At 33.7% G+C, this 19,629-nt stretch overlaps 1 pseudogene; it reads left to right on the top strand.

Annotated features, from left to right (window-relative positions):
* Positions 1 to 8,823: 8,823 nt before the first annotated feature.
* The window catches only part of LOC142760360 (angiopoietin-related protein 7-like), a 46,195-nt pseudogene continuing 35,389 nt past the window's right edge, over positions 8,824 to 19,629 (top strand).

Raw genomic sequence — 19,629 nt, 5'->3', positions numbered from 1 at the left:
ATAGAATACAGCGGGATCGGTCACATGACGAAGAGACGTATCATCATCAAACAAGACTGCGCAACTAGACTTCTGGTCCCCCGCCAGCGCTATAAAAATCGATGAAAATTTTAGAATCAGTGCGACGGGGGACCGGAATGTATGTTAGCGAGTGTATCACTTACTGCAGGGACTACACTGATAATAATTTTCGGTCCCCACACAACCCCTTTAACACATCACTAAAATTGATTTATTCAATTTTAGCTCAATTTTCAAGAATTTGTTGAAAAATTAGAACGGTCCATAATTACCAGGGTAAGTATATTACAATATTATTTAAGTTTAAGCCATGTTATAATATACTCAAATATTATGGAAACACCCCTTAACCCCTTAATGACCAGCCTATTGTAGACCTTAATGACCAAGCTATTTTTTTACATTCTTCCATCATCTCATTCAAAGAGCTATAACGTTTTTATTTTTGCGTTGACATAGCGGTAAAAGATCTTGTTTTTTTGTGGGAGAAGTTGCATTTTTTAATAGCATCATTTTGGGGTACATAGAATTTATTGATTAACTTTAACCCCTTACTGACCGCCGATAAGCCTTTTCACGGCGGTCATTAATGGGCTTTATTCTACAGCGCCGCCATCCCACGGCGCTGTATTAGAATTAAGTAAACAGAGCAGGGAGCCGTCAAATCTCCCCGCTCTCGGCTGCCAGAGGTAGCTGAGGGCTGGGGGCGTCCCTGCTCTGCTGGGTGAGATCGATATTAGTATCGATCTCACCCGTTTAACCCCTCAGATGCGGCGCTCAATAGCGAGCACCGCATCTGAGTGGTTTTGGAGAGAGGGAGATCCCTCTCATCCCACCGGCACCCGGCGATAAGATCGCCGAGTGTCTGTGTCTCTGATGGCAGCCGGGGGCCTAATAAAGGCCCCTAGGTCTGTCCGTAGTAAATGCCTGCTAGCAGATGCCTGTCCGTTTTAAACGGACAGGCATAATACATTGCAATACAAAAGTATTGCAGTGTATTATAATAGCGATCGGAGGATCACATAGTGAAGTCCCCTAGTGGGACTAGTATAAAAGTTAAAAAACGTTTAATAAAGTTAATAAAAAAAAGTGAAAAAAAAAAAAAGGAAAAACCCACTTTTTCCCCTTACAAAATGCTTTACTATTAAAAAACCCCACAATAAAGCAAAAAAGTGACACATATTTGGTATTGCCGCGTCCATAACGATCCCGACTATAAAGCTATTACATTACTTAACCCGCACGGTGAAATAATGTAATAACTTTATAGTTGGGGTTGTTATGGACGCGGCGATACCAAATACGTGTAACTTTTTTCATAATAAAGCATTTTGTAAGGGGAAAAAGTGGGTTTTTATTTTTTTTTAACTTGGGATTTTTATTTATTATAAACTCACTTCAACTTTTTCAAACTTTTTTTAATCCCACTAGGGGGCTTTACTGTGCGATTATTTGATCGCTTTTATAATACACTGCAATACTTTTATATTGCAGTGGATTACTGCCTGTCCGGCACCATGGCCTAGCAGGCATTAACTAGAGGCAGACCTGGGGGCCTTTATTAGGCCCCCTGCTGCCATAGAAACCACCGGCATCCAGCGATCAGATCACAGGTGTGCCGGTGGGGTGAGAGCCCCCTCCCTTTAAAACCACTCAAATGCGGCGCTCGCTATTGAGCGCCGTATCTGAGGGGTTAAACGGGCAGGATCGATACTGATATCGATCTCGCCGATTCGAGCAGAAATTTAACTGCTCCTGGCGGTGTTTATTTATTCCGATGCAGCGCCGTAAAAAGGCTACTGCATCAGAATTATGTCCATTAGTGGCCGCCGTAAAACCACATATGGGCGGTCCCTAACGGGTTAAATACTCAAATGAGGAAATATTTTGAGAGTGGGGGATATAAGCGGCCGCCTGATACCACTGGCACTGCTTATCATTAGGTTTTCTGTGGATCCTGGGAAAACCAAATCTAATGGCGATGGTCATCTGGGTGGATTAGCTGCGGATTTTCCGCAACTAAATCAGGTAAGAAAACGTTTATAAATTGATCTGCAGTGCTTTTTTTTTTTTATCTGCAGCAATTTATGCTGTACTTTTGTACTTTTGTTGTAGTTTTCCCCATTGAGTTCGATGGGGAAATTAAAGCTGAAGCAAATAGAAAATTCTTTGATTTTTGGGCGGTAAAACTGCGATTCTGCCGCAAAAATCACAAATCTGAAAAAACCCAAAAGTTTTTCTTGTTTTAATTAAATGAAAAAGTCCAAACGTACCCCCTGGTGTTGTCACAGCGACGGCTCCTTGTTGCCCCGGCTGTCCTCCGTGCAGCCCGGCCTCCGGGGATAACATTGCATCCCATGTGACTGCTGCAGCCAATGACAGGCTGTGGCAGTCACATGGGCTGCAGCATTATCACAGAAGGCCGAGCTGCATGAAGAACAGCCGGGGCAACAAGGAGCCGTCGCTGTGACAACACCAGGGGGTATGTTTTGGCTTTTTTTTCTTGCTCTTCTCTCCACAGTGGTGATTACGGACGAAAATCCGCATTACAATTTGGCGTGGTCTTTCAGACAGAATTTCCAGTGGGTTCTAGATTGGATACACTGTGTACTTTTATGTAGCGTATCCGACCTCTGTGAATATATTTTAAAGAGGTTCTTTGGACAATTCTTGTTAGAAGGTTCTCTTGACAATAAGCTAATGACAAAGTGTCCTCCTGCTGGGATCCCCAGCGATCATCTCTAATTGGCAGTAAGTGTTCAGTTTCTCTGCAGCGCCGCCACAGGGGAAATGAAGTATTACACTGTGTCTATTCATATCAATGTGGTGTCTGTGTATTACAGGACAGGACACGTCCTCCAGAGAGAGACGTTCTATGTAACCGTTCTCCACTCTGACCACCAAGAGATGAGGATCCTGAACAGAGGACCCCAACTATTAACTCAGAATCCCTAATAGGGTGTATGGAAATAGATTTATTTTTTTTAACCCCTTAATGACCGCCGATACGTCTTTTTACGGCGGTCATTAGTGGGCTTTATTCTAGAGCGCCGCTATTCTACGTCGCTGCTGTAGAATAAAGTAAACAGAGCAGGGAGCCGTGAAATCTCCCTGCTCTCAGCTGCCAGAGGCAGCTGAGGGCTGGGGGCGTCCCTGCTCTGCCGGGTGAGATCGATATTAGTATCGATCTCACCCGTTTAACCCTTCAGATGCGGTGCGCAATAGCGAGCACCGCATCTGAATGGTTTTGGAGAGAGGGAGGGAGCTCCCTCTCATCTCACTGACACCCGGCGATAAAATCGCCGAGTGTCTGTGTCTTCTATGGCAGCCGGGGGTCTAATAAAGACCCCCAGGTCTGCCTGGAGCGAATGCCTGCTAGATCATGCCGCAGGCATGACCTAGCAGATGCCTGTCCGTTTTAAACGGACAGGCAGTAATACACTGCAATACAAAAGTATTGCAGTGTATTATAATAGCGATCGGAGGATAGTGAAGTCCCCTAGTGGGACTAGTAAAAAAGTTAAAAAGTTTAATAAAGTTAATAAAAAAAAAAAAAGTAAAAAAAAAAAATGAAAAACTCAGCTTTTCCCCTTACAAAATGCTTTACTATTAAAAAAAACTACAATAAAGCAAAAAAGTTACACATATTTGGTATCGCCGCGTCCGTAACGACCCCGACTATAAAGCTGTTATATTATATAACCCGCACTGTGAACGCCGTAAAAAATAAAATAAAAAACAATGGAAAAATTGCTGTTTTCTGTTAATCCTGACTTAAAAAAAATGTGATAAAAAGTGATCAAAAAGTTGCATCTACTCTCAAATGGTACCAATAAAAACTGCAAGTTGTCCCGCAAAAAACAAGACCTTATACAGCTATGCCGACGCAAAAATAAAAAAGTTACAGCTCTTCGAATGTGACAATGGAAAAATGTAAAAAATGGCTTGGACATTAGGGCCCAGAATGCAAGCAGGGGGAAGGGGTTAAACTAGGCAACCCCTTTGAGTATTAGTAAACATGTAATATGTCTCATATAATCATTATGTAAAGGATCTGCCAGGCACAGCTTCTGTGTCTACGCCCATAGGTAATCAGTCTGCACCTGCTTCTATGTCTGTGAGACTGACTCCATCTTCCACCACTCAGGATGGCAGGCTTAGGAGTGGGAGAGCCTATCACAGCCTGGCCAGACGGAGCTAGCTCCCGCCCTCTGTCTATTTATACCTGCCTTTCCTGTTCCTCCTTGCTTGTGATTCTTCTCTGCTGGTTTCCTGGCCCTGCTGCAGCTTCTGAACTATTTGACCCTGCTTCATACTGACCCTGGCTTACTGACTACTCTCCTGCTCAGCGTTTGGTACCTCGTACACTCCTGGTTTGACTCGGCTCGTTCACCACTCTTGTTGCTCACGGTGTTGCCGTGGGCAACTGCCCCATTTCCCTTAGCTTGTGTACCCTTGTCTGTTTGTCTGTCGTGCACTTACTGAGCGTAGGGACCGTCGATCAGTTGTACCCCGTCGCCTAGGGCGGGTCGTTGCAAGTAGGCAGGGACTGAGTGGCGGGTAGATTAGGGCTCACTTGTCTGTTTCCCTACCCCCACCATTACACATTACATAAAAAAGTGATCCCCTGACTTTCAAGCTTATCAGTGGCGTTTATGTGTTATTTAGGGAGGCAGAAAAGGAAAACCTTGACCTTGATGGTTAATCTTAACAACTAATCTGTTCCTACACTTTAATCTTGGTAGTATGTTCAGAATAGAGTCTAGACACAATGAAATCTGGACCTACACAATGAAAAAGATTTAAATATATGAAATCAATGCAGCCAGACTTGTGAATAGCATCGTACGAGTTGTCATCAAATTGTCTATTCGGCCATAAGTCCTGAAATTTAGGTGATCTTCTATAGGCAATGTTTCCGTGCATGGAGGACACCCCACCTTTGCCTTAGCTTGTCCCACGCATGATTAACAATGCGGCTTATTTTGCCATTTAGGATGCATTTTTTTTTTTGTATGACCTTATTCCGAGAGCCATAACTTTTGTATTTTTCATCTACATAACTTTATGTGGGCTTGTTTTTTGCCGTATGTGTGGTATTTTCCAATGGCACCATTTTTAAGTCTATTAAAAATGGCAGGCCTTTGTTAGGCTCTTGGTGCAATGGCAGCCCATTGGCGCCTCAGATCACGTTATGGGGCACCGATTGACAGAAGAAGGGGTCTCCCTCTGTCAGCCCAACACCTTAGATGTTGAGATTGCAATAGTCCACGACATCTAAAATGTTAAACGGCCATGTTCTGAGGCCGTTCAAGCAGAAGCCTGGCTGTCATTCATTGCCGGGCTCCCATGGTGAGCACATGGGCACGTCATGTGTGCCTGTACGACCACCCTGACGTACATGTATTTATTTTTGTGGGAAGAGGTGAAAAGGGATTTGCTAACATGGACATGTAGACCATATCTGTAGTATATACTATAATTGTCTGACAGGTGGAAGTCCATCATCCCCTGACCACCTTCTACCCGTTGAGGTGGGGCCGGCATCTAGACAGAAATTGGAGAGATGGCATTGAGCATTGTGTTGCACTCTCCGTTCAGGTCTATAGGGTTTATAGAGTCAGCTGAGCAAGCTTCTATGGATTATTCTATGGATTTGCCATAAATGTCTAAGGTAGAAAACCCCTTTAAGACTGTTCCCCTACACAATCTTAATATATATCAACGTACCTCATTGTACCGCCACAGTCGTCATGTAGCCCAGACGGTGGACCTTCTCAAGTCTCTAGTTGTATTAGGTATTGACGATCAAGAAGGACAATGTCTACGTACAGACCTGAAATCAATTGAGGATATTTACAGAAAACGTCTACAAGTTTGATATTACCTTCTTCCCATTTCTCATGTTTATTTTCCGGTATTGTAGAGTCGAAAATTGACTTAATTCTAGGACTTTTATTGACCCTTTGTATGGCTAAAGTGGCCTTCTCGAGTGGATGACCAGGCAGATCTATCTGGCCGAACAAATATGGGTTCTTGTCAATTGTGCTCTCCCATTGTTACGTTTATGAAGATCAGCCTTGGATAAAGAGCACTTAAAGATAATTGATTTGAGAAAAAAGCCCCTTTGGGAAGGGCAAAAGTTTATTCCTTTTGAAATTCAATGAGTTTTCCTTTTGAAAGCCAATTGACATTAATGTGTATCAGGCCTTTGTGCTGTAGATTGACCCGATTGACGGCCTCTGGTGAATATTTCTATTGTAAAAATGAACTAAAAAGCCCTTTCTAAAGTCACCTAGGTTACGAGAGTCCTCCATCCTCCTTAACGTGCCCTAATTTAGTGGAAAATCAAGAATTGCCGGCTTCAATGGTGTCACATCAGGGACTTCAATGCGATTCATTACCATTCTCAATACTGGTTTAATTTGGACCCTTTTTAGAGACCCGTTATTTTATATTCTCATTTAGCTCTTGTAATTGTTGGAGATTCTGAGAATATAATTTTTCTCTACAATCGTCCTGGAACATTTTCAAAAATACATCCACTACATACCTGGCCTGAAGATGTAGGAACATCTTGTGTTGGAGGTAATCTCAATATCATACCATGCTTTGTCAAGTCATCTGGAAATTTAGCAAAAGGGGCACAAATTTTAGCGTAACTCTAATCAAAAACTAAAAATTCAGCTTTTGGTCAGAATCATGGAGGTCTACCTGTCCCGAAACTTTCATTTACCTGAATGGTGCCGTAAGGATAAATTTACATGCAACAGAAAGTTGAAATTTTTGTGATTGTCCCACAGAAAACCATTGGTTGATACAGAAACAATCTCATTCACAGAAATATCTGCAAGAAAATCTGCCGAGTGTGAACATACCCTTAGGCCAGGAACACACACGCAGTGTTGGTGCAGTTTTTGGCTCCGTTTTGTTAGCCAAACAATGGACACAAACGAAAAAGTATTTTCTTCCTTTTGGATCCACTTCTGGCTTTGGCTCAAGAAACATTGTCAAAAACTGCATCAAAACTGTGCGTGTGTGATCCTAGCCTTACAGAGACCCCCTACTAGGCCGCAGCTGAAGCATAACCATAGAGTAACCCTATGTTACAAATATACCCAAACAGTATCATGTGATGATGGGGCTTGGATAAATATAAGCTGTATAGATTCCTCACTTTTCTGTCAGTCGGGCTTCACAATGAATCGTCTCTAACCACCAATTTGACATGTTCCTCCTGGGAGGGGCTTAGTTGTGTGGCCCCGCCCAATCATATCTCTGTAAGGAGAGGTAATTTACATGTGGCTGACTCAATTATTGGTAACTAGGATTTAAAGGGCACTATAGCAAAGACAGAGATGGGCCCCCACCACCTAGCACATCACTTTCGGTAGATCTAATCTCCTGCATGTCTTTTTTTATCTAAAGAAGGATCGGATCTCGGAACTAGGGAGTGAGGCACATTCCCTAAGAAAAAATTATGGAAAGTTCTAAGATCCAATCATCCTTTTGACCAAAAATGGTGGAAGAACAGATCTCTTAATTGTGATCTGTAAGGGTCCTCCAGCAAAATCTAATATCTATGGGCCGGCTGTACCCGGCTCATTGTGCCCATGATCTGAACAGCATTATAAAATCTTCCACTATGGGGATGTTGGTGTTTTAAGGGCCATACCCTACAATTCATTTTCCTTATTTGTACGGAATTTGGATTATGGGCTCCCCACTGATAAAATGTTCCATTCATAGGGTTTACTTAATGGTTGGATTGAAATATTTACAAAAATAAATACACTGATTATAGTTTTTAGATGAGGGAATGGTCTCTGGTTCTCTAGGGGAGATTTCCAGGCCCCATACAGGCATTTTGTGAGGACCCACACATCTACTGTATGTCTCAATGGAACAACCCATACCCCCATCTATGACATTGGGGCTGACAATAAAAAGTTATAAGATGTAGCAGAGCAGAATTTGTCATTCAAAGGTAAATTGTTCAGGTCCGGAAAGAGATCTGTGCAGGGGAGCGGGGAGGGGGGGGGGGGGTTTAACTGACAGAGAATTGCCTAAAGTGTCCCCTTCATGTTTGAAGATCCCCTGATAATAAATTGAGTACAGATTTTCCAGCTGCTGGAACACCCAGGGATCAACTGTGATCCGTCGAGAAACCTGGAAGCAAGTGTTCAGTCTCCCTGCAGTGCCACCACAGGAGAAATGAAGTATTACACAGTTGCTTAATAAAATCAAAGGGTGTCTATGTATTGTACAGATGTGTCTGGGCCTCCAGAGCGAGAGATGCTCTTTGTAGCCACTTTACTCTCTATTATATAATGTTATTGAACGTAAGACCCCCCACTGAATTTCCAAATAGGGGGTTTGAAAGTGGGTTGCCTACACTTTAAAGGGGGTTTAAAATAATGATATATATATATTTTTAATTATTATTTTTTTTAATTATTATTTTTTTGGCCCCAAAGTAAAAAACTTTTTGTATACTTACCTTAATAATACCTCTCTGGTCCCGGATACCCCTTGTGGCCCCCAGGGATTGCTGAAGTTTCTTCTATATGTCTGCCCATAACATTTTATTTTGTCCATATTTTATTCTTCCAACGCTGTAAACATGAGGTGACTCTTCGGGATTTCATATTTATGCTGTGGAGAAGAGTGGACGGGCGATATCAGAGCTGTATATCTGAATCAAAGCGAAAAGTTCTAATTTTTTTCCCTTATCTGGAATATTGCTCCTTCCTAATCCTAAAACGTTCTCCATGACGTTGATAACTCGCGTCTTTTTCTAAAATGGCCATTCATCTGCTCATGTCCGGCTTTATATGGCCACTAATACAAAGCGTGGTAGCTTTATATGAAAATCACTCCCATCAGGCACCCCAATATTCAGGTCATGGTGACGAGAAAGGTTGTGGGGACTACATGAATCAGGTTCTGGCAAATGGAAAGTGTAAGATTACCGCTACGCTACCGCAACAGGATGGACACCGCTGTCCGGACATTTTTCGTTGTACTGATGAGGTGTCCTACTGGCTCCATGAGAATGAGGAGAGAAAACAGGACATTCTGGAGATGAGGGCGCTCATAGCAGAACTTCAGGAAGAGATCAGGAATCATGGACATCGTCTCAGAATTCTAGAACATCAGGTAAAGATTTCCATTAGCTGCATACTCACTATTTTGTGTATAAACAGTGACACCTGCAGGCCATAGCTAAGCATTACATGACTGTATAGAAAAATGTTTGTAGTATTATTCATAATTACTGGGAATATGGAAGCACTGATATCTCCAAACAGCACTATACTTAGGGTTGCTACCTTTTCCACCAAAAATTACAGGAGTGCCCCCGATAGGGCCAGCTGGGTAGTGTTATTATCTGTGGTGTTCTATGGTACTAAGGGGTACAAGTGTCCTCAACGTTTAAATTACTTAAATAGCTCCAAACTTCGCATGATCATTAATCCCATAATATATCATTATAGGGGTCAGAGCTCTGGTTTACTGATACACAGTTCCAAATGCTTTCCTCCACACAGCCAAAGTTACATGGTCAGGACTGGCCTTAAGGATGTGCGACCTGTGTGGTCATAGGGAGCATGAGCCATCTGTCACGGCTGTAGAGACCGCTCCGCCGTAGTGGAGTAGCAGCTGGTTAAACAATAGTCAATAACAGTCACTCAGACAAGAGTACCTGGGAGGATGTTCAGGCAGATGCTCGGAGTAGCAGACACGTGGCACAGGTGATGCTTGGCGAGTCAGATGACACAGGACGTGGCACATGATAACAGATGTGGCAGATGATACCAGATGTGGCTGATCAGATGAGATGTGGCAGATGAGGCACACACGACTCCAACAATAGGCTTAGGAACAGGAACAAAATACAGCAATGGGATACGGGAAGCAGGAAACGGGAACACTGGGAGCAGGATACGATTAAGGGACCATTTGCATAGACGAACACAGGAAGACTGACAACGCTCAGGCAAGGAGAGGAAGTTCAGAGCCCTTTTTAAAGTCCAGGTTGTCACTGGGTTGGATGGGAAACTTTAGACAGGTGCGTGCGCTGGTCCTTTAAGGTCAGGAGTGAGCGCGCGCACCCTATGGTACACAGGCGAGTGCTGAAGCTGGGTGTTTCTGCATCTCTGAGGGGTGAGACGCTGACATGAAGATACAGTCCGGCGGTCGCGGCTACCGGCAAGAGGGACGTGCTGGTGGTCAGCGACCGCGGGCATAACACCATCTCTTTGCTGAAGAGGGCGCCGCACAGAGCCTGATATATATGGTTTGTGAACACCACCAATCTTAATATGAACTATGTAGCAGTATAATTTAGACATTGTATAGCCTTGTTATTACTGTATATTACTTTATATATGGAGCTGTTAATATACTACTTTATATATAGAGCTGTTATATTACTTTATATATAGAGCTGTTATTATATTACTTTATATATAGAGCTGTTATTATATTACTTTATATATAGAGCTGTTATTATATTACTTTATATATAGAGCTGTTATTATATTACTTTATATATAGAGCTGTTATTATATTACTTTATATATAGAGCTGTTATTATATAACTTTATATATAGAGCTGTTATTATATAACTTTATATATAGAGCTGTTATTATATTACTTTATATATAGAGCTGTTATTATACTACTTTATATATAGAGCTGTTATTATATCACTTTATATATAGAGCTGTTATTATATTACTTTATATATAGAGCTGTTATTATATTACTTTATATATATAGAGCTATTATTATATTACTTTATATATAGAGCTGTTATTATATTACTTTATATATAGAGCTGTTATTATATTACTTTATATATGGAGCTGTTATTATATTACTTTATATATAGAGCTGTTATTATATAACTTTATATATAGAGCTGTTATTATATAACTTTATATATAGAGCTGTTATTATATTACTTTATATATAGAGCTGTTATTATATTACTTTATATATAGAGCTGTTATTATATTACTTTATATATAGAGCTGTTATTATATTACTTTATATATAGAGCTGTTATTATATTACTTTATATATAGAGCTGTTATTATATTACTTTATATATGGAGCTGTTATTATATTACTTTATATATAGAGCTGTTATTATATTACTTTATATATATAGAGCTGTTATTATATTACTTTATATATATGGAGCTGTTATTATATTACTTTATATATGGAGCTGTTATTATATTACTTTATGTATAGAGCTGTTATTATATTACTTTATATATAGAGCTGTTATTATATTACTTTATATATGGAGCTGTTATTATATTACTTTATATATAGAGCTGTTATTATATAACTTTATATATAGAGCTGTTATTATATCACTTTATATATAGAGCTGTTATTATATTACTTTATATATAGAGCTGTTATTATATTACTTTATATATAGAGCTGTTATTATATCACTTTATATATGGAGCTGTTATTATATTACTTTATATATAGAGCTGTTATTATATTACTTTATATATAGAGCTGTTATTATATTACTTTATATATAGAGCTGTTATTATATCACTTTATATATAGAGCTGTTATTATATTACTTTATATATAGAGCTATTATTATATTACTTTATATAGAGAGCTGTTATTATATTACTTTATATATAGAGCTGTTATTATATTACTTTATATATAGAGCTGTTATTATATCACTTTATATATAGAGCTGTTATTATATCACTTTATATATAGAGCTGTTAATATACTACTTTATATATGGAGCTGTTATTATATTACTTTATATAGAGAGCTGTTATTATATTACTTTATATATAGAGCTGTTATTATATTACTTTATATATGGAGCTGTTATTATATTACTTTATATATAGAGCTGTTATTATATTACTTTATATATGGAGCTGTTATTATATTACTTTATATATAGAGCTGTTATTATATTACTTTATATACAGAGCTGTTATTATATTACTTTATATATGGAGCTGTTATTATATCACTTTATATATGGAGCTGTTATTATATGACTTTATATATAGAGCTGTTATTATATTAATTTATATATAGAGCTGTTATTATATTACTTTATATATAGAGCTGTTATTATATTACTTTATATATAGAGCTGTTATTATATTACTTTATATATAGAGCTGTTATTATATTACTTTATATATAGAGCTGTTATTATATTACTTTATATATAGAGCTGTTATTATATTACTTTATATAGAGAGCTGTTATTATATTACTTTATATACAGAGCTGTTATTATATTACTTTATATATAGAGCTGTTATTATATTACTTTATATATGGAGCTGTTATTATATTACTTTATATATAGAGCTGTTATTATCTCACTTTATATATAGAGCTGTTATTATACTACTTTATATATAGAGCTGTTATTATATTACTTTATATATAGAGATGTTATATTACTTTATATATAGAGCTGTTATTATATTACTTTATATATGGAGCTGTTATTATATTACTTTATATATAGAGCTGTTATTATATCACTTTATATATAGAGCAGTTATTATATTACTTTATATATAGAGCAGTTATTATATTACTTTATATATAGAGCTGTTATTATATTACTTTATATATGGAGCTGTTATTATATGACTTTATATATGGAGCTGTTATTATATTACTTTATATATAGAGCTGTTATAATATTACTTTATATATAGAGCTGTTATTATATTACTTTATATATAGAGCTGTTATTATCTCACTTTATATATAGAGCTGTTATTATACTACTTTATATATAGAGCTGTTATTATATTACTTTATATATAGAGCTGTTATATTACTTTATATATAGTGCTGTTATTATATTACTTTATATATAGAGCTGTTATTATATTACTTTATATATATAGAGCTGTTATTATATTACTTTATATATAGAGATGTTATATTACTTTATATATAGAGCTGTTATTATATTACTTTATATATGGAGCTGTTATTATATTACTTTATATATAGAGCAGTTATTATATTACTTTATATATAGAGCTGTTATTATATTACTTTATATATGGAGCTGTTATTATCTCACTTTATATATAGAGCTGTTATTATACTACTTTATATATAGAGCTGTTATTATATTACTTTATATATAGAGCTGTTATATTACTTTATATATAGTGCTGTTATTATATTACTTTATATATGGAGCTGTTATTATATTACTTTATATATATAGAGCTGTTATTATATAACTTTATATATAGAGCTGTTATTATATTACTTTATATATGGAGCAGTTATTATATTACTTTATATATAGAGCTGTTATTATACTACTTTATATATAGAGCTGTTATTATATCACTTTATATATAGAGCTGTTATTATCTTACTTTATATATAGAGCTGTTATTATATTACTTTATATATATAGAGCTGTTATTATATTACTTTATATATAGAGCTATTATTATATTACTTTATATATAGAGCTGTTATTATATTACTTTATATATAGAGCTGTTATTATATTACTTTATATATAGAGCTGTTATTATATTACTTTATATACAGAGCTGTTATTATATTACTTTATATATAGAGCTGTTATTATATTACTTTATATATGGAGCTGTTATTATATTACTTTATATATAGAGCTGTTATTATATTACTTTATATATAGAGCTGTTATTATATTACTTTATATATAGAGCTGTTATTATATTACTTTATATATGGAGCTGTTATTATACTACTTTATATATGGAGCTGTTATTATATTACTTTATATATAGAGCTGGTATTATATTACTTTATATATGGAGCTGTTATTATACTACTTTATATATAGAGCTGTTATTATATTACTTTATATATGGAGCTGTTATTATATTACTTTATATATAGAGCTATTATTATATTACTTTATATATGGAGCTGTTATTATATTACTTTATATATGGAGCTGTTATTATATTACTTTATATATAGAGCTGTTATTATATTACTTTATGTATGGAGCTGTTAATATACTACTTTATATATAGAGCTGTTATTATATTACTTTATATATAGAGCTGTTATTATATTAATTTATATATAGAGCTGTTATTATATTACTTTATATATAGAGCTGTTATTATATTACTTTATATATAGAGCTGTTATTATATTACTTTATATATAGAGCTGTTATTATATTACTTTATATATGGAGCTGTTATTATATTACTTTATATATAGAGCTGTTATTATATTACTTTATATATAGAGCTGTTATTATATTACTTTATATATAGAGCTGTTATTATATTACTTTATATATAGAGCTGTTATTATATTACTTTATATATAGAGCTGTTATTATATCACTTTATATATAGAGCTGTTATTATATCACTTTATATATGGAGCTGTTATTATATGACTTTATATATGGAGCTGTTATTATATTACTTTATATATAGAGCTGTTATTATATGACTTCATATATGGAGCTGTTATTATATGACTTTATATATGGAGCTGTTATTATATTACTTTATATATAGAGCTGTTATTATATCACTTTATATATGGAGCTGTTATTATACTACATTATATATAGAGCTGTTATTATATTACTTTATATATAGAGCTGTTATTATATTACTTTATATATGGAGCTGTTATTATATTACTTTATATATGGAGCTGTTATTATATTACTTTATATATGGAGCTATTATATTACTTTATATATGGAGCTGTTATTATATTACTTTATATAGAGAGCTGTTATTATATTACTTTATATATAGAGCTGTTATTATATTACTTTATATATGGAGCTGTTATTATATGACTTTATATATGGAGCTGTTATTATATTACTTTATATATAGAGCTGTTATTATATCACTTTATATATGGAGCTGTTATTATATTACTTTATATAGAGCTGTTATTATATCACTTTATATATGGAGCTGTTATTATATTACTTTATATAGAGCTGTTATTATATCACTTTATATATGGAGCTGTTATTATATTACTTTATATAGAGCTGTTATTATATCACTTTATATATGGAGCTGTTATTATATTACTTTATATATGGAGCTGTTATTATATTACTTTATATATGGAGCTGTTATTATACTACATTATATATAGAGCTGTTATTATATTACTTTATATATAGAGCTGTTATTATATTTCTTTATATATGGAGCTGTTATTATATTACTTTATATATAGAGCTGTTATTATATTACTTTATATAGAGAGCTGTTATTATATTACTTTATATATGGAGCTGTTATTATATTACTTTATATAGAGAGCTGTTATTATATTACTTTATATAGAGCTGTTATTATATTACTTTATATATGGAGCTGTTATTATATTACTTTATATATGGAGCTGTTATATTACTTTATATATAGAGCTGTTATTATATTACTTTATATATAGAGCTGTTATTATATTGCTTTATATATGGAGCTGTTATTATATTACTTTATATATGGAGCTATTATATTACTTTATATATAGAGCTGTTATTATATTACTTTATATATGGAGCTGTTATTATATTACTTTATATATGGAGCTGTTACTATATTACTTTATATATGGAGCTATTATATTACTTTATATATGGAGCTGTTATTATATTACTTTATATAGAGAGCTGTTATTATATTACTTTATATAGAGCTGTTATTATATTACTTTATATATGGAGCTGTTATTATATTACTTTATATATGGAGCTGTTATTATATTACTTTATATATAGAGCTGTTATTATATTACTTTATATATGGAGCTGTTATTATATCACTTTATATATAGAGCTGTTATTATATTACTTTATATATAGAGCTGTTATTATATTACTTTATATATGGAGCTGTTATTATATTACTTTATATATAGAGCTGTTATTATATTACTTTATATATAGAGCTGTTATTATATTACTTTATATATGGAGCTGTTATTATATTACTTTATATATGGAGCTGTTATTATATTACTTTATATATAGAGCTGTTATTATACTACTTTATATATAGAGCTGTTATTATATTACTTTATATATGGAGCTGTTATTATATTACTTTATATATAGAGCTGTTATTATATTACTTTATATATGGAGCTGTTATTATATTACTTTATATATAGAGCTGTTATTATATTACTTTATATATAGAGCTGTTATTATATTACTTTATATATAGAGCTGTTATTATATTACTTTATATAGAGAGCTGTTATTATATTACTTTATATATGGAGCTGTTATTATATCACTTTATATATAGAGCTGTTATTATATTACTTTATATATAGAGCTGTTATTATATTACTTTATATATAGAGCTGTTATTATATTACTTTATATATGGAGCTGTTATTTTATTACTTTATATAGAGCTGTTATTATATTACTTTATATATAGAGCTGTTATTATATTACTTTATATATAGAGCTGTTATTATATTACTTTATATATAGAGCTGTTATTATATTACTTTATATAGAGAGCTGTTATTATATTACTTTATATATAGAGCTGTTATTATATTACTTTATATATAGAGCTGTTATTATATTACTTTATATATAGAGCTGTTATTATATTACTTTATATATAGAGCTGTTATTATATTACTTTATATATAGAGCTGTTATTATATTACTTTATATATAGAGCTGTTATTATATTACTTTATATAGAGAGCTGTTATTATATTACTTTATATATAGAGCTGTTATTATATTACTTTATATATAGAGCTGTTATTATATTACTTTATATAGAGAGCTGTTATTATATTACTTTATATATAGAGCTGTTATTATATTACTTTATATATAGAGCTGTTATTATATTACTTTATATATAGAGCTGTTATTATATCACTTTATATATAGAGCTGTTATTATCTTACTTTATATATAGAGCTGTTATTATATTACTTTATATATGGAGCTGTTAATATACTACTTTATATATGGAGCTGTTATTATATTACTTTATATATGGAGCTGTTATTATATTACTTTATATAGAGAGCTGTTATTATATTACTTTATATAGAGAGCTGTTATTATATTACTTTATATATGGAGCTGTTATTATATTACTTTATATATGGAGCTGTTATTATATTACTTTATATAGAGAGCTGTTATTATATTACTTTATATATAGAGCTGTTATTATATTACTTTATATATGGAGCTGTTATATTACTTTATATATAGAGCTGTTATTATATTACTTTATATATGGAGCTGTTATATTACTTTATATATAGAGCTGTTATTATATTACTTTATATATAGAGCTGTTATTATATTACTTTATATATAGAGCTGTTATTATATTACTTTATATATGGAGCTGTTATATTACTTTATATATAGAGCTGTTATTATATTACTTTATATATGGAGCTGTTATTATATTACTTTATATATAGAGCTGGTATTATATTACTTTATATATAGAGCTGTTATTATATTACTTTATATATGGAGCTGTTATTATATTACTTTATATATAGAGCTGTTATTATATTACTTTATATATGGAGCTGTTATTATATTACTTTATATATAGAGCTGTTATTATATTACTTTATATATAGAGCTGTTAGGGCATGACCACACGTGGCGGATTTCCTCCGCAACTGTCCGCATCAATGCCGCACAGAATCTGCGTTGCAGATTCTGCTGCGGATCTGCACAAAATGTGCAGTAAATTGATGCGGACTAGCTGCTGCGGACTGCGGGAAAAGTGCTTCCCTTCTCCCTATCAGTGCAGGATAGAGAGAAGGGACAGCACTTTCCCTAGTGAAAGTAAACGAATTTCATACTTACCGGCCGTTGTCTTGGTGACGCGTCCCTCTTTCGGCATCCAGCCCGACCTCCCAGGATGACGCGCCAGTCCATGTGACCGCTGCAGCCTGTGCTTGGCCTGTGATTGGCTGCAGCCGTCACTTAGACTGAAACGTCATCCTGGGAGGCCGGACTGGAGACAGAAGCAGGGAGTTCTCGGTAAGTATGAACTTATATTTTTTTACAGGTTGCTGTATATTGGGATCGGTAGTCACTGTCCCGGGTGCAGAAACAGTTACTGCCGATCGCTTAACTCTTTCAGCACCCTGGACAGTGACTATTTACTGACGTCTCCTAGCAACGCTCCCGTAATTACGGGAGCCCCATTGACTTCCTCAGTCTGGCTGTAGACCTAGAAATACATAGGTCCAGCCAGAATGAAGAAATGTCAAGTTAAAAAAGCAAGACGCATCCGCAGCACACATAACATGTGCATGACAGCTGCGGACTTCATTGCGGAAATTAGAATCTCCATTGAAGTCAATGGAGAAACTCCGCCATGAGTCCGCCACTGCTCCGCAACAGACAGAGCATGCTGCGGACACCAAATTCCGCTCCGCAGCCTATGCTCCGCAGCGGAATTTTAGGCATCGTCTAAACGAACACTGCTAAATTAAAGTGAAAGTCAATGGACAAACGGCTCCGCTGCGGATTAACGCTGCGGAGTGTCCGCAGCGGAATTTAAGTGAAATTCCGCCACGTGTGAACCCAGCCTTATTATACTACTTTATATATAGAGCTGTTATTATATTACTTTATATATAGAGCTGTTATTATACTACTTTATATATAGAGCTGTTATTATATTACTTTATATATAGAGCTGTTATTATATTACTTTATATATAGAGCTGTTATTATATTACTTTATATATAGAGCTGTTATTATACTACTTTATATATGGAGCTGTTATTATATTACTTTATATATAGAGCTGTTATTATATTACTTTATATATAGAGCTGTTATTATATTACTTTATATATAGAGCTGTTATTATACTACTTTATATATGGAGCTGTTATTATATTACTTTATATATAGAGCTGTTATTATATTACTTTATATATAGAGCTGTTATTATATTACTTTATATATAGAGCTGTTATTATATTACTTTATATATAGAGCTGTTATTATACTACTTTATATATAGAGCTGTTATTATATTACTTTATATATGGAGCTGTTATTATATTACTTTATATATAGAGCTGTTATTATATTACTTTATATATAGAGCTGTTATTATATTACTTTATATATAGAGCTGTTATTATATTACTTTATATATATAGTGCTGTTATTATATTACTTTATATATGGAGCTGTTATTATATTACTTTATATATAGAGCTGTTATTATATTACTTTATATATAGAGCTGTTATTATATTAATTTATATATGGAGCTGTTATTATATTACTTTATATATAGAGCTGTTATTATACTACTTTATATATGGAGCTGTTATTATATTACTTTATATATAGAGCTGTTATTATATTACTTTATATATGGAGCTGTTATTTTATTACTTTATATATAGAGCTGTTATTATATTACTTTATATATGGAGCTGTTATTATATTACTTTATATATAGAGCTGTTATTATATTACTTTATATATAGAGCTGTTATTATATTACTTTATATATAG

Source organism: Rhinoderma darwinii, chromosome 4 (genome assembly GCF_050947455.1).
Source record: "Rhinoderma darwinii isolate aRhiDar2 chromosome 4, aRhiDar2.hap1, whole genome shotgun sequence".
Taxonomy (NCBI): domain Eukaryota; kingdom Metazoa; phylum Chordata; class Amphibia; order Anura; family Rhinodermatidae; genus Rhinoderma; species Rhinoderma darwinii.
Note: the sequence above shows the minus strand (reverse complement) of the source record. Positions and strands in the feature narration are given on the sequence as shown.